Genomic DNA, 6,477 nt, shown 5'->3' on the forward strand with positions numbered 1-6,477 from the left:
AAAAACCTGTTATTAAAAAAAAAATTGGGGGCAGGGAGGGGAAATCAATGCTGTGACATAAAAAACATGCTTCCTACTAGGCAGTGTGAAAGAAGTTTGGTTTTATATTGTGCGTTTATTCTTTCACTGAGCAGAAAATATAGATCTGTACCTGGTTTACTACTTCTCCATGGGGTTAGTCAAGGAATAAGGAGCTAAGGATGCATTAGAATTTCAAACTGGCCTGTAATACAGCCCTTTTGTTATTGTGGTGATCAGATGGTGGTGATAGCCATGTTTATTATTACATCATAGTTGCATCTTTTTTTTTTTTGTCCGTTCCTGTTTTAAATTTTAGTTTTAAATAAAAGTCTGTATTATGCTTGTTCTTTTTATAGCCAAAATATAAAGAACTTGACAAATTCACTAGTTACGTGACAAAAGGTTATGAGTTGTTGTAGATAGCAACAGTAAGTCTCTTTATGTGCATATGTGTGTAAGTTCTGCCGCAAAGTCACTGAACGTTCCAGCAGGTTTTGTATCTGCGCTGAGCGCATTGTTTTACTGCTCATGCTGTTTGGTTTATGTTTCCCAGTCTTCCATAGATGCAGTTCTTGGAGCAGACGCTTGGTATTCCAAGATGAGCCATGCTGGCTCATCGTACTGTGAATTGTATTAGAATTGAAGACACCTTTTTTAGGATATTAGATGTTGGGTTTATAACCATGTTTACTAGATTAACGCTAAAAGTTTTCCCAGCATATTTAAGTGGGATGCTGATGATGTCAGTGTTGATTATAAGAAATTTACTCCATGGAGGCTTAAAATCTGGTTTTGAGTAATTATTTTCCTCTCATGTACTTCTTACACCAGCCGTTCTTCACATCAAACTCCTCACTTCTGCAGTCATCCAGAACTTGATGAATATTTCTGTTCATTGTCCTCGTCTTATGTATTTAGTTTCCCTGTTGGCCATTTTCTTTCTTCTTTCAAAGCTATGCAAGTCAGCAGCAGCTTTCAGATTTAAGGAAACCATATGTCCACTGTGTGAATAAAATGGGTTGTAGTTTATGGAAGAAGTGTGTCTAAAGCTGGGTTAGGATTATGTTTTTTAATCCTTAACGCAAAATAAGAGTTATTTTCTGAGAGGAAAGCATTGTACCTTTTAATTTACGTAGTTGGCACTGATTTCTGCTGAATCATGGAGGAAAAATAATTTTAGAAGTTCACTTGAACACTGAATCCTTTTATCCATATCCATATTTCTTCTCACTCACTGCAGTAACTTAGTTCGAAAGAACATGAAGCTTTTGTTTAATGACGAGAAAAAATGGAAAAAAAATGTTTCATCCAGCTGTTAATCATCGTAGTAGAACAAGTGTTATATACACAGTTCAACTTTAAAACAAAGGAGTGAAAAGCTGAGCTTTTCAGCAGGAAATAGTCATTCTTCTATCAGAATGGCAGTGCTGTGAGTGCTTCCTCTTTGTTCCCTTGAATGAAAAAGTGCCGCATCAGATTAACAACAAGAGCAGAAAGATTTTCTTTTTTCCTGTAGTCTTTGTATTTCATTATTGGTTTTGCTTAAAGCAAAATTTGGGCCTTGCAATTTTGTCTTTTTGAATGCTGATATTTCCTGATTAGACTTAGCATAGATTGGGGCGGGGGGGTGGAGTCACAGTTGTCAATGCTTTTTGAACATAGCGTTCAAATTATTTCGTAATAGCAGAAACCAGATTATACCTCATTTAATTAATTTAACTTATGTTTCTCTGTGTGTATACACACACATATATACACACACATACTCTGTTTCTGGCAATATCTCTTTCTGTGGAATCATACATTACTCTTACCTGCATTGTCATTGTCATATTCTCACTCTAGTAAAGCCTAGTAAGTAAATAAAAAAAAAAACCAAACTAAAAAAAAAAACGTTTTTGAGTTTTGTTCCTGTACTTATATCTGGTGACCTGTGTTCCATGCACTCTGTAGATTTTAATGTTATGACTAAATAGGATCTCTCTTCCTAAATGCCTTGAATCCTTTTCTAAGGATAGCTTGATGCAAGTAATTTTTTAATTTTTAAATGAGATACTTCATTAACAGTAATGATTTCATATGTTGAATACCACTAAGTAATTACAATATTGACTGAATATCTGTGTTGGTGTTACAAAAGTTAGAATTGTGCTGGCCAGAGTAGCAGATCACCCATGATGTGATATGGCATGACATGGTTAGGGCATCCTAGAACTGATTTGAAATTTGTTTTCCATGTTGGTGTGCTGAAACTTGAATCTAATGACTGTTTAGATGCTTTGTCACTCGCCTGATTCTTTGTGTGTGCCAAACCAGTGCTTGAGAACAACAGCGTTTCACAACTGTATTGCAGTAGGCACCATACCAACACTCAGAAACCGTAAAATCTAAAGACAGAAGGATGGTAGGGCACTTACCCCAGCAGCATACCAGGTTTTATGCCTTCGTAGTCATATGCAATTTGTTGAAGTGCCAGGTTGTAAATGAAACTAATTCCCAGTTCTGAGACAAAAAGTCTGAAAAAGCCAGTCAGAGCTTGCTCATAAAATAAATTGATTTTTGCAGTCCACCCGAACTCATCTGCAGATACTTCTTTTGTTTTGGAGGGGCATGGAAGCCTCTGAGAATGCTAATCTCAGGCCCAGCCATCTTTTAGGTAAAAACAGTTTTCAGACAGAGCATTTTTTTTATTACTATAATTCCACCCACATCGTCGCCTTCGGCCCATTACATCCACTGGCAGAAAACAAGGTCCTATTCTATGTTCTTCATTCCTTCAGTTAATGCAGAGAATTAGGTTTTTCTCATTAGTGAACCATACAGCATGACCCCTGCCCGGATGCCAGCAGGAGGTAGTGGAGACAATGCATTTACATCCCAGTTCAATCTAGGGATGGTCACCGGGAGGTTGAGAAGGCATGGCATCTCCTGCTAGGAGCACAACCCATTGTGGCAATCTCGGACTTTGTTCTGCCTGAAGAGAATAGACTCGCTGTAGTTGTTGACAGTAAACTTGTCTGATGGATTTTTCAGGAATAATTAGAATTGGTGGACTGTTTTAGTAAGAGGAAATTCCCATGCTGTAAATTAGGCAAAATACCTTCATTTTATTTTAAATACGTTGCACGTTTTTTTAGCAAGTTAAGCAAAATTACCCTGTCTATGGAAGGTCTCTTAATCAGAGAAAACCAGAGTGGGCATTCTTCTCCAGACAGTCACTGACAAGATGGGATCTCACTCAAGCTTACAAGCATGTTGATACATACATGGCAGTGAGCCATGATCTGTGAACCTTATTACTTCAACACAGGAAGATTTGTGAGGGGCTTTTTTTTTTTTTTCCCCTGCTTGGATATAGTTTTATGAATATAACTATATATTAATTATAGTAATTTAAATTTGGGTAACAGTACTCCGTCTGTGTAGACATGATTGTCAAAATGTTTTCAGTGGATGGTAATATATTAGCTGTATAATATATATATAGTTATTTGGAAGTGGGTATACTGTTTATGATGAAGACTTAACGTACCTTTAAATCTGCAGATTTAATAACAAGTTTGGTACACAATACTTGCTTGTTATGATCTGGTTTGATAAAACAAACACAAGTGAAAATTAAGTAGAATATGCAAAATGTTACTGATTTGTCTTTGTAAGCATACAGCCTATGTTTTACTGACATAAAACTACCCATTCATCTGAAGTGAGTAACATTTATGGGTATTGGCTCACAAACAATGTTTTGTATCCTTGATTTTGATAGCTACAGAAGATCTTTTGGCTGCATCTAGGATGAAAATATTTTCCCTACTGTTATCTTTGAATACAATTTGTGCCAGATTTTAGTAGCCAGTAAAATAATTAAAAGAACACACTATTTTTTTCCCAAAGCTTCCAAGAAAAATGCAATTCAGGGAGTACATAGAGCACAGTACATTCATTAGATAATCTGAATTTTGATAGAGATACGATGAAATGTCAAAGAGAAATAACTCCCCAGTGAGAGTCTCTAAGCTAAAGAGACCTACAAATCTAGTTTAAAAAAACCTTTCAAATCTGAAAGAACAAGCCTCATTCGCTATTATTTTCCCCATGGCATTCCTCATTTCGTTGACCTCTGTAATACCCACAACAGTCATCACTTTTCTAGGTTAAAGATTTGGTCTGTTTAAAACGTCATAAAGAATCTGTTTCACCCTGTGGTTCATTATGTTGTTCCCTGGAGTTTTTCTAATCATATTGTATCCTCTTTAGGGTTATGGTGCCCCAAATTACATGCACTTCAAGATACAGGTTTCCCATAATTTCAGTGTCACAGGTTTTCTATTTTCCTATTATAATTTCTAGTATTCTAATTTTAATTTCTTTTTAAGTGACTACTCTTTAGTGTTGCCTAGATATTTTTAGAAAACTGTTGATACTGACTCCATGAATTCTCTTCTGCATGATGGTGGTGTAGAACCCATCATTATATATTTATGTTACAGTCATTTTACCCCTTAAGAGTCAATTTACATTTATTGCTTGATGCTGCTGATGTCCTCTGCAATCAGTTTTAGCTTTGATTATGCTCAGTCATTTCTTCCTAGGAAACTTTAACTCTCTAACCACCTCTTTTCCTGATCTTTTCTATGTTGAACTGCACAGATCCTTTGGGGCTTACATAGACAATTAGTTTTAATCAGGTTTTAATACCTGAAAAAACTTCTCTTTTACCCTGTAACAGCTGGACAGCAACCGCCTTTGGTGACAGAGTTTTTTGAAAGCCAATTGAAATGCCAAGTTGGATGCCAGATCAGCTGCATGTGTGCATGTCATGATTCCTGCAGAGGATCCTGGCAGACCTGTGACACTTGCCGTTACTGGTTTACAAAACATGGAGGTAGGAGGGGACCTGTGGAGGTGTCTGATCCCAGCCCCTGCATGAAGTTCCTGTGCTCGGGGGCTCTTTGTCCAGGTGAGATCTGTGTATCTCCAAGGGTGGAGACCGCAGCTTCTCTGGGCACCTGTTCCAGTGTTCGATCAACCTCACAGTAAATGATCTTTTCCTTACCTCTAGCAAGAATTTCCCCTCTCCCAGCTTGTGTCTGTTGCTGCAGCCAGCCATAGTGTGTTGTCCTACCCCTGCGTACCTCCGGGAGGGGTCTGGCTCGGCCATCCCTGTGCTCTGCCGCTAGGTGGTCTCCCCGTGGCCGCCTCATCCGAAGGCTGCCAGACCCAGCTCCCTCAGACTCTCTGGGCACGTCCTGTACTCCAGCCCCCGGCCAGCTCGGTGGCTCCCCAACAGCTGGACTCGCTCCAGTGTGTCCGTATCTCTGTTGTAGTGGGGATCCTGGGGTCTGGACGTGGTTTCACAAGGGCCGAGGGGAAGGGTGACCTCCCTCTCCCCGCTGGCTGCGCTTCTGCTGGTACGGCCCAGCGTGCCCCCGTCCTTGTTGCAAGGACACGCCGCTGAACAATGCGAGCACATTAAGCATGTTTTCCCCTTTCAAGGTCTTTGTTGGCTCCCTTGATGTTTCCATATTTAACTGTATGCCTCTATTAATAGTTCAGCCCTTTTGCCAGTCTGCAGACCTACTTACTGAAGAATGTTATCACATTTGCCGTGCTTTTGTTCTCTTGAACCAAGAGCAGTTTGAGCATTAGTTACACACCAGTAGTGTACGTGCTCAGCAGTTTCTGTTTGGATGAATTCCACCTGGTCCGTGTAACTTGTTTTTATTCATTAACTAGCTTGTTGGGAAGTATTTCCTATGGACCCTTTGACATGACACAGTTCTCATGCTTTCCTCATAAAAGAATTTTGAAAGTGAGCTTCTTTTAAGTTCTTCTGCAGTGAATGCTGATGCAAAGAATGCATTTGGCTTTTCTGCCATGCCTTCATCCTTCTTGTCTATTTTCCTCACACCTTGATCGTCTCCTATTGCTACAGGCACTAGCACACTTTCTGCTTTTCATATGTTTGAAAAAATACACTATCAAATACAATACTCTTTTTTATTATTTTTTTTTTCTCATAGCTTCCACTACATCACTGATCTCAGAAGATTTTTATTGTTCATGTGGAAACCTGTATTTGATTTTAGGACTTGTTACTAATTTTGTTTTTGACAACTTCCTACCTAAATTTTATTCTATGGTTTTACACTTGAGGGTGATGCACAATCTAATGTTTGTGGTTTTCTGTATGTAGTGCATAAAAATCATAAAGTTTATTATACTTTTTTTATGGGAGTACCATATTGTGGATTAAAGTTTGCTGCTGTGTTAAACATATTTAACTGTTTTACTGGATAAGCGTGCTTTGGAATACCCTCCTGGTAGCTTTGGTGAACATGCTTTGCCGCAGCATGGATATTGTGCTTTCTTTGCAGTCTATATTCTCAGTCAGCATATTAATATCTCACCATGATTCAATGTCTTTTTTTACAGTCAAGACATGTAGATGGAAAA

The sequence above is a fragment of the Buteo buteo genome, chromosome 12 (genome assembly GCF_964188355.1).
Source record: "Buteo buteo chromosome 12, bButBut1.hap1.1, whole genome shotgun sequence".
Lineage (NCBI taxonomy): Eukaryota > Metazoa > Chordata > Aves > Accipitriformes > Accipitridae > Buteo > Buteo buteo.